Raw genomic sequence first — 9,961 nt, forward strand, 5'->3', positions numbered from 1 at the left:
ATGATCAAAATAACTGAGCCTACTTCCCTGTCCTAGCTCAAAGTCATTTTCATGTCTGAAGTTTACTTCATTGTTCTAGACTAAGATTTAGATTCTTGCCTGAAATTACTTCTTTGTTCTAGCCTAAGATTTAGATTCCTGCCTGAAATTACTTCTTTGTTCTAGCCTAAGATTTAGATTCCTGCCTGAAAACCACTATTTTGTCCTTGGCCAAATGTAACTAAATGTGTTGAATATACAAGAGGATTTAGATAGGCATTTGAAACAATGGATTGATGTTATTTATTCTATTCATATTATTGGAAGAAGTTCAAAGTTTAAGGTAAGAAGTCATCTCGAGTATTATGCCAAATAGCATTGAATTTGTGTAAGTTTTAAAATTTACAGTGGTAGTCTTTATAATTGGGAAAAAGTTTAAAGACACTTGCAGTGTATTTGGCATAATTCTAACACCTCTCTGGATGTTTTACCTTTGCATAGTGAGCTTATAAATTTAAAGAATGTTGCTCTGCTGACCATTGATGTTGCAGATACTGCTGATACCTATGGCCTGAGGTCAGTATTTCTATTTGGTCAAGCTTCGAGAATGGCGTATACAGCTTGATTGTGCTAGCCCTTTTGGTCCTGGGAATACTTTTAATCCTGCCCATCATGTTAAAGCTTTTCTTTAACAACATCAACATGTTGGCAGCCAAAGTACATGGCTTGAAACTGAAAATGGACCCCCAAGACAGAGTTATTAAATTAACAGGCTGGCGAGCCAAGGATGGGTAAGATTCTGCACAGATCCTTACCAACCTAAGACAGGAGTACATTGCTTTTGATAATGTATATTCCATGATGGGTAAGGAAGACATTCTTGGCAGAACTACCTAAGACAGGCTAAGTATTGTTTATGAAATAAATAGGGGGAGAGGCAGAGAGCTCTCCTTGGGACTGCTTGGCAAGAATCTGACATGGGCCAAGAACAAGAAAATGGGCTTCTTGGTCTTGTATTTTTAAATTGAAGGGTTACATGAAACTACTTTCATCCAGTTACATAAGGAATTTTGAATATACCACTTTGGTCCACTTTCTTGCACCAATTTGCCCATACTCTTGACTATTCATCCAAAAGACTTTGTGTCAACAAATCACTGAGACAACTGCACATCAGTGTTTATTGTAGCACTATTCACAACAGAGAGCTTATGGAATCAACCTATGTATCCAACAATGGGGCAATAAATAAATGAAATTTGTTTAATATATACAGTGGAATTTTTTTCTAGCCATGAAAAAAAAATCTCAACATATATAAATGTAACGTACCATACAAGCACACTGGAGTCCAGAATCCACATGATCAGCTTGTTAGATGCAGAAAAAATTTTGCCAAAAATCCAACAGCTCTTTTTGATAAAAGTCCTGGGGAGAATCTAAAGATATGGAGGACACATTTCAACATAATAAAGGTCATGCAATAACCACAAGGCCAACATCATACTTAGCATTTCTACTAAAATCATGAGCAAGACAAGAATATGCATGTTCAATACAGTACTTGAAATCTTTACTAGAACAATAAAAACTGATAGAGATCAGGAAAACTCAAATAGGAAAGAAAGAAGTCAAAGTAAACTTATTTGCAAATGATATGATTTTATGCAGAAAAGATCCTCAAGACTCTACTAGAATACACTTATAGATGGTAAGCACTTTCAGCAAAATAGCAGGACACAAAATTGGCACACAAAAATCTGTGGCTTTCCTATACACCAATGACAAACAAACTGAGAAATGTAAACGTATTCTAAATGTATTTGGAATAAATATAACTAAAGAAGTAAAAGACTTGAATAATTAAACCTAAGTTTAAAATGACACCAGAAGACAGAAAGACTTCCTATGCTAATAAATTGATAGAATAAATATGGTAAAAATTTGTTTCCCATCCTACCAAAAATAATTTACAAATTCAATGCAAATCTCCATCAAAATCCCCATGCTTTTCTTCAAAGAAGTTCAAAAAGTAATCCAGAACTTCATATGTAAACATAAAGAAACAAAAATAACTAAAGCAGCAATAAATTTTAAAAATTGTTTAAGTTACACTTCAGACCTATAGAAATAGACAGATCGGTGCTGGAATAAAAAACACACTTGTATCAATGGACTAGAATAAATGGTATGGACATAAAATCATGCACCTCTCAACACCTGATTTCTGACAAAAATTAAGTCAAATATATACATTGGAGAAGAGCAGAATATTCAATGAATGATGCTGGTCAAACTAGATAGCTGCATGTAAAAGAATAAAAATAGGTTCATATCTGTTACCATGCACAATGAATCTGGATAAAATATAGATTAAAATGGATATAAAATATTGAATGAAATTATCAAATTACCAAAGAATTAATAAAAATTACTTAAAAACAAAGTATCTCAATTTTGTCTAGAAACCATAGTGGCCATATATGCAGATATCCATGTCATGTAATATATGTGAGTAAATTCTACCACAGTATTACCAGAGCCCCTGCTAGAGAAATGGATATGAGGTGTGACCCCAAACTTTGTGGTTGTGCCTGGCCTGACCAGAGGCTACCCAAGAAATAGACACTAAAAGAATGTACATGATGCTTCAGGTGAGGTAAACACATGAACACAAACTTTATGGAAAGCAGATAACATCTCTGTGGACATAGTGAATAAAACACAGACTGTTATAGAGAGTGAGTGGACAGAGAAATACATGGTTACAGAGAAGAAAATCAAGGCTTGACCAGGAAGCGGGCCTCAAAGAAACAAGAGTAAAACCAACAGATTTCAGGCCTGGGTGAAGAGAAAGAAATGGATTTTGTATTGAGAAAATATGAAAGTTTTCTAGACAGAATTAATTTTGAAACAAGTTGGATTTTTTTTTTTTTTTGAGGGGAGGGGACTTGCCTTTAAAAGTATTTTATTTCTTTGTTCACAAACACACAAATCTCTGACCATAATACAAAAAACCCCAAATTAAATAAAATCTTAGAGTGTATTTGTCAGACATGATTCAAGATAAAGTGGATTTTAAAGGCCAATGGGCAGGAGCTATGGGGATGGGAGCAGGTGGGTACTAGCAAGTAGGGGTGTATTTTATTCTCACAGTGCTCATTAAATCAGCAACAATCAGCATGTGTTCATCATATAAGTAATTATCCCCAATTGGCACATTCAGGGATAAAATTATGTCTCAGTTTCTTTTGTTTCTATAGTAAAAAATGCCAAAAGCATTTCCTTAAAATTTGAAACGTTTCCCTGGTAAACTTGGTCCAAGAAAGAGAATATGATTGCTAAAAGTTTCACATAAAATCTTCATAATGGGGCCAAGTTTGTGCATGTTTTAAATTAAATTCAAGCTGTGTATTTGGGGATTGTTATCATCATTATCATCATCATCACCACCACCACATTTCTTCTTCCAGTGTTTTTTTTTTTACAAATATGTATCCAGCTTTCTACTACTTTAAACACCCCCAGAATTGATGATTTGCTTTGCGAGTGCCTTTCAGTGGCCTCACTGAGACCATCATCCTTGTAGGAGACTCTCCCTCATTTCCTTTAGAACTTACTCTAGATCATGAAAGTGCTGACCAAATCCTAATATAGAAATGATACAAATATGGTTTTGTAGGAAGAGTGCCAAAGAATAATTCGGAATAATTCCACATGATTTTGGTACAAAAACATCCAGAAAACAAGAGGTTACATTTTATATAAAAAAGCCCTGACCTCAATTTAAATGACACAGATATGGAAGGGGCAATGTCATACTTTAATCAAAAATGAGATTTGCTCCAGCACTAACCATTGTACAGCCACATCCCAGGTCATTCTTCCTACAGGCCGTCATTAGTCACTTTTGAGGTAGGTGACAATGGCTAAGAGACGTAAAGTCAAAATTTATTTACAAACTCAAAGACTATTGCAGCTGCCAATTTATAGCCCCCAGCATGGTCAGGATTCAGAGCAGGTAAAGTAATACTGGATTTAGAAACAGGCTCACACCCCACTGGGTTTACTCCTCCAGAATCGATGTAAAACCATGGCTGCAGCAATTCCTAAGTCATCAAGGTGATACGAAACTGGAGCAAGAATCGGAACACAAGCACCAGCCCCGTTTCCACAGTTGTTGGACCTTTCCCACTGAATCTTTCTGAAGCACCCTATCACAGCGCTGTAAGTGGTTTGCTCAGCCTGGGCAGCCACCTATAATCTAGTCTTGATAACATCAGCAGGGGTCACTAAAGATGCTACAAGCATACCACCTACATCACCAGCTAAGAACAGGCTTTCCAGGCTGCCCATTTTCCTGGCAAAGGCCTGTCTTCATGTGCAGGCTGATCTGCCCATCTTCATTTGCAAAGGAAGCCTTTTCACATGAGCATAGTGTGGGAAGCAGATGTCTGAGAATGGAATGTCCCACACAAAGCCTGATTTGGCACCTTGTAGAGACCGAAGAGCCCCAGATGTTGCACCATAGACACCACTGACTCGGGCCTGTGGTAATCTCTCCAGCCACTTGCAGGCAGATCTTAATGATTTCTAAAGAATTTGTGAAAACTGAAGCCTTCTTCAAGAACCTCTGCTGCAAGTTGGACTAAGACATCTCTGTGCATAAATATGCCCCTCACAAAATCATTCACTATAAGCCTTATGGGCTTCTTCAGGGTGACTCCAGTCACTGTGGCAGCAAACCTCTGTACAGTACAAAGAAGCCTTGACAATGGAGCATATTCTGAAAAACAGTCAAAGCAGTTTTTATACATGTACTCTCCCACAAAAGAGTTGGTTGATCATTGATTCTACATTTGAGTCTTTACAAGATCAATGAGATACCCCGCAGTGGCTCCAACAGCTCCCGCAGTAGAACCTAGATCAAACCTGAGGACAGATACTGCAAGCTATACAACTAGCTGAGCCATATCATATGAAGCCTTCTACTGCCTCTGGGCCAAAGTCAAGTTGAAAAGCCAAGTTCCTTCTTCCAGGAGAACTGTCTGCTCAGTATCTAATGAAATCATATGCCCCCTTGGCTCACGTAAATCTGAGTTTTAAGGAATCAACCTCCATGGGTGTAACTTGACCAAATGTATGAGCAGCCAGAGCATCCTCCTCCGTAGTCAACTCCATATCTTTCCTGCTGCCATCCTCAGTGCTGTAGACATTTCTAATGAGTTCCACGTTGCTAATAAGCAAATTGAATGCATTATAATAGGAAAATCTAACTTGATGGGATGCTGTGCCTCTAGGCATTCTTCAGCAAAACGATAGTGACCACGATGTCTTGGAAGTCAATGGCTATGACTCCAGTTTGGGTACTGCCTCATTGGAAAAAGTTTGTATCTCATATACTAACTGTATTTCCAGCAAAAATGCAGTGAAATCTGCCAATGGAAGGTGACTATTTCTTTCTTTTCCAAAATGTAATTATTTACATTGTGAATCCCAGTTAAATAAAATATGTTGATGGTTTGCAGTCTGTCCAAAATTTGCTTAACATCTTCAAAAGTAAGTTCATTTCACCAGCTTTTTCAAACATCTAGAAGGCTACCATAAACAAGACATCTGGGGAATACAGAATAGATTCAAATGCTACAGACATTAAACCATCCTTGGTCTGATCCACTACCATACTTAAAGTTTCCACAGTCTTTGGGTTAGGCTGTCTTTCTCCAAGGTACTCAGCTACCAAATATCATTGGGAGATATAAAAAAATGCACCATTTTTCAGATGTTTGCATACATCAAAAATATTGTTCTAAGCTCAGCTGGATCTGCTCTCTTGCTTAAAACCAACTTGGTGTCTGCCTGGGTGTGGGTGGCTGAGGGACCTGCTCACATCTTGTCTCAAACTGGGGACCCTGGCCATACACTTCCCACCCCACCCTCTGTGCAGGCAATGATTCAGCCTGGCCTTTGAAACGTATTTTATGTATGTGACTAAGCATAATTGGATTGAAAATAAAAAGTGCCAAGGTCTTTTGTTGTGTTCTGGCTGGCAACATTATATGGATGAAACCCAAAGTCTGGAGAAATAAACTAATCCAACCTTTGTCTACTTTTGTATTAAGTTACTTTCCTTGTTGCTGAAACAAAATAATGAACAAGAAACACCTCAAAAAGGAAGCACTTATTCTGGCTTAAATTTGAGGGAATGCACAGTTCATCCTGGCAGAAAAATAAAACAAAGCAGCAAAAGAGCAAGGGTCACATACACTAACAGGCAGAAAGCAGAGAGCAAACAGTGCCAATGAAGTGCCTTTAATATAAATATTAGCAGTGAATTAATCTGGCAGCTGTATTTTTTTACCTTGTGCTAATCCCCCATAACCACACAGAGAAACCAAGGTTTATTTGAAACTGAACTTCAATACCTGAGCAATTAAATGATCTACCTTAACTTTCTATGCTAATCTGCCTACCTCCCAGCCCCATCTCATGATACTTGCATATTGTTACTGATCTGACTCTTGAGGTTTTTGGTGTGTTTCCATGTATTCTCTGGACCCCTTCCTCATAGCTCCAATCCCTCCATCATCTCAGCTGCTCTGACCTTTCTCTCTCCCTCCCTCCTTCCTTTGGCTAGCAGACATTCCACACTATTCTCTATCCTGCCCAGACACTGGATGATCAGCATTTACTGACAAGGCAGAGAATTAGTGTAAGAATTGTTTATACAAACTTGAGACAGGAGATTCTTGGTATAAGCATTACAATGCTGTGTCTCGATTGAAACAAGATATGCAGGCAGAGAAATCCACATTTGAATAACATAAGGGTAAACTTTACACAGTGTCCAAAACCAATATGCACACATAACAGAAAATGAGAAGACTAAAACTCAAAGCCCTACCCTAGTGACCCACTTCCTCCAACATATTTCCTCTTAAAGGCTTTACAACCTTCCAAAACAGTGCTACCATTAAGCTGAGGTGTACGTGCAGCATAACATGAGTATTGCACTATCTCACATTCAGATGCCAACACCCATTTTGGAATACAGTAACAAATCATTGTCCTGCACCCCCACAGGGTTTGTTGTTGTTATTGTTGTTGTTGTTTGTTTTGTTTTGTTTTTGTTTTATTGTTTTGTTTTGTTTTGTTTTTGCTATCAGGTGAAGAGCCCTCTAGTATGTCAACTATGGGCATAAAAAGAGAAAATAGTTTTATTTCTTTCTCAACCCAAATCTCTCCATGTCCATCATTTTTCCCACTCTGATGATGACTTTATAGCCATAATTGCTTCAATAACCATATAATCCAAAGAGCGTCTGGAATACATTATTATCCACTTGAAGAAAATATCAAATATATTCTAGCACTCCTCTGCTACCACAGGCATAAATGGAGAACTCAAGATTTTCTTTATAATTATGATGTCTATTATTGATTGCTGACTTAACTATATAAAATCTTCTTGGAGACACCCCTCCAGGCAGGTCTATAAGGGATATCCTTAATAAGATTTAATAAGATTCAGTGAGGTGGGAACACCCATCTTAAAGTTGCACCATCCCACAGTCTGGAGTCCCATATAAGTCTCATTTTTATTTCATTAGATGAAGGGATAAGATGAGAACCATATTCAAGCTTTAAGAACACATGGCTTGGGCCGAACCCAGAGCATTTCTATCTAACTATCCCTAGGCTTAGGCCTGGAAGCTTCTAGCCTCTATACAATCTAATCTTCTGCAAACCCACTCTTGAAGGCTTCAGCTTCCAACCTCTATCTGCTAACCTAGACGTAGAATGTTTCAGCCTCTGAGATTTACTGCTGATAAATTCAATTTCTCTAAGTCTTTCTGAACTCTGGCTGGCTGCTTCAACTCATCTTTTCTGACTCAAACTCCTCTTCAAGCTGACTGATTCAAATTGGCTTCTCTTGGCTTCTGACTGAATTGCTCTGATTGGAAAAACTTCCTCTGAACTCCACAAACTGAACTGTACTGGCTGCACTGACTACACCAACTAAAGGGAACTGAACAGAACTGACTGATCTCAGCTGAGCAAAACTGCACTCAGCTGAACTGCTCTGAACTGAACTGAACTCCTTCTCCTTGCACTGCTCTTAAGTCCTCTCTCTTTCCTGTCTGTTCTCATGAAAGACATCTTATGTCTGACACATTCTATCAAATCTTTCTCTGATTCGTCATTGTTCATCACTTTGTATGCCCCTTAATTAGACTTCATTATTTGAGACTAAAGGTGTACTAAAGATGTTTGTGCATTCCACACAGAAAGATTGAAGGTATGTGCTCTTAGAAAGGATGCATTAAGAAAATGTGCTTTTCCATCTCAGAACTCCATGTACAGCCCCAGGAGCCATGAGATCCTCCTAAAATCTATTCCTATCCCTTTCGTGTCTTTGGTTTGTTTTTGTTTTTGTTTTTGTTTTTGTTTTTGTTTTTGTTTTTGTTTTTGTTTTTGTTTTGTTGTTGTTGTTGTTGGTGGTGGTGGTGGTGGTGGTGGTAGTAGTGGTGTGGTGGTGGTGGTGATGGTGGTGGTTTGGGTTTTGTAGTCATTGTTAGTGTTGTTTGCCAGAGCCTAAGTATACTTTTAATTCTTAGTCTCTTTCAAAAACTCCCCTCTGCACCATGTGGCTAATCTTTATACTGTTTATCTAAATGTCATAGGTTTGTGGGTCCCCCTCCATTCTGCTCCATTCTCTTCTTCCACTCTCTTCAACTATGACAACAAAAGTATTGGAGCTGAGACTACAACTAAATCACAAATGACTTGAAGACCCTTCATGATTTACTTAGTTTCATTTTGTTTTGTTTTCCCAACCTATAACAATAGCAAGAGTTGACTTTCAAAGTAGAAGAATATGTTCTCAACATTCAACTTTTATGGAGGTTTTCATTTTCCCACATGTTAATGATTCTAATATTCTCCCAGAACTGCTGGTGCTGAGGCTGGATGAGTCTACTGGGAGGAGGTAGGGGCTAACTTGAGCATCCTAAAATTCAGCAGCATCCTTAGCTTGTACTGTTACAGCATGTAAGCATGAGTGCACCAAGTTTAGACAACCCTAACTTTCGCTGTTATAGCCATGAAAAGGAAGAGTATCCATGTATATTTTCTGAATAAATTATTAACCATTTGGTTTTGATATAGAAATTGTGTTATTAAAAAGTAAAAGGCAAGTGTTACCCTAAGAATTAGGAAGAATAGGTAGCAACATTTTCTTTGACATGAATTGCTCAGTTGGCAGATGCTAGACAATAAAATCAAGAAACTAAGTGCTCTCCAAATTGTTACTTAAAATTCTTATCCCAGGAGAAGATGCTGAGGGCAATGGCTTTGCAGACTCTTCTTGAAGAAAGTCCTCCCTAGACAATTGCTGATCTCATCACTGGTTCCTCCAGTCACCAGTAGCCCCAGGAGGCTCTTACAAGCTGTCTAAGACAGCTGGACCTGGGACTCTGGAGCCTCATGTTGTTTAGAGAACTGCTCCTTCATGATTAAAAGTAGGAATTCTCTCATGCCTTCATTAACAGTCAGTACCTGAAGCCCTCTGTGGGAAGCTACAGGGAGCATCACAGAGGTATATCCAGAATAAGTATTTCACACTTCTCAAAGTTGTTTAGCTTCTCTGAAGCCACTAGTCACTATAATATCTCAGAGAGTATGTAGCACAAATCATTGTCTTTGTTAGCTTCCTTCATCTCTACAGATATTATTCAGCCCAAAGAAGGATTTTCCCATGTTACCCCAGCTTTTGTTCTAAGTGTATAAGTATTTACGACACTCACCAATCATCCTCAAACTTCACCTTCTCATAAGGCACAATGACATATAGACAAGCAAAGTATAAAAATACCCCTGGATAATATCTTCAATTGTTTGAAGATGAACACTCAAGAACTCTTTGGCAGCCTAAAGTCCTTGCTGAGACAAAACTAACCTTCACTACTTGAGGGAAATTGAG

The 9,961-nt window shown here is 38.1% G+C and overlaps 1 pseudogene; it reads right to left on the minus strand.

Moving 5' to 3' along the window:
• Positions 1-3,923: 3,923 nt before the first annotated feature.
• On the minus strand, positions 3,924-7,044 carry LOC117721340 (electrogenic aspartate/glutamate antiporter SLC25A13, mitochondrial pseudogene; annotated as a pseudogene).
• Positions 7,045-9,961: the final 2,917 nt, after the last annotated feature.

Source organism: Arvicanthis niloticus, chromosome 16 (genome assembly GCF_011762505.2).
Source record: "Arvicanthis niloticus isolate mArvNil1 chromosome 16, mArvNil1.pat.X, whole genome shotgun sequence".
Lineage (NCBI taxonomy): Eukaryota > Metazoa > Chordata > Mammalia > Rodentia > Muridae > Arvicanthis > Arvicanthis niloticus.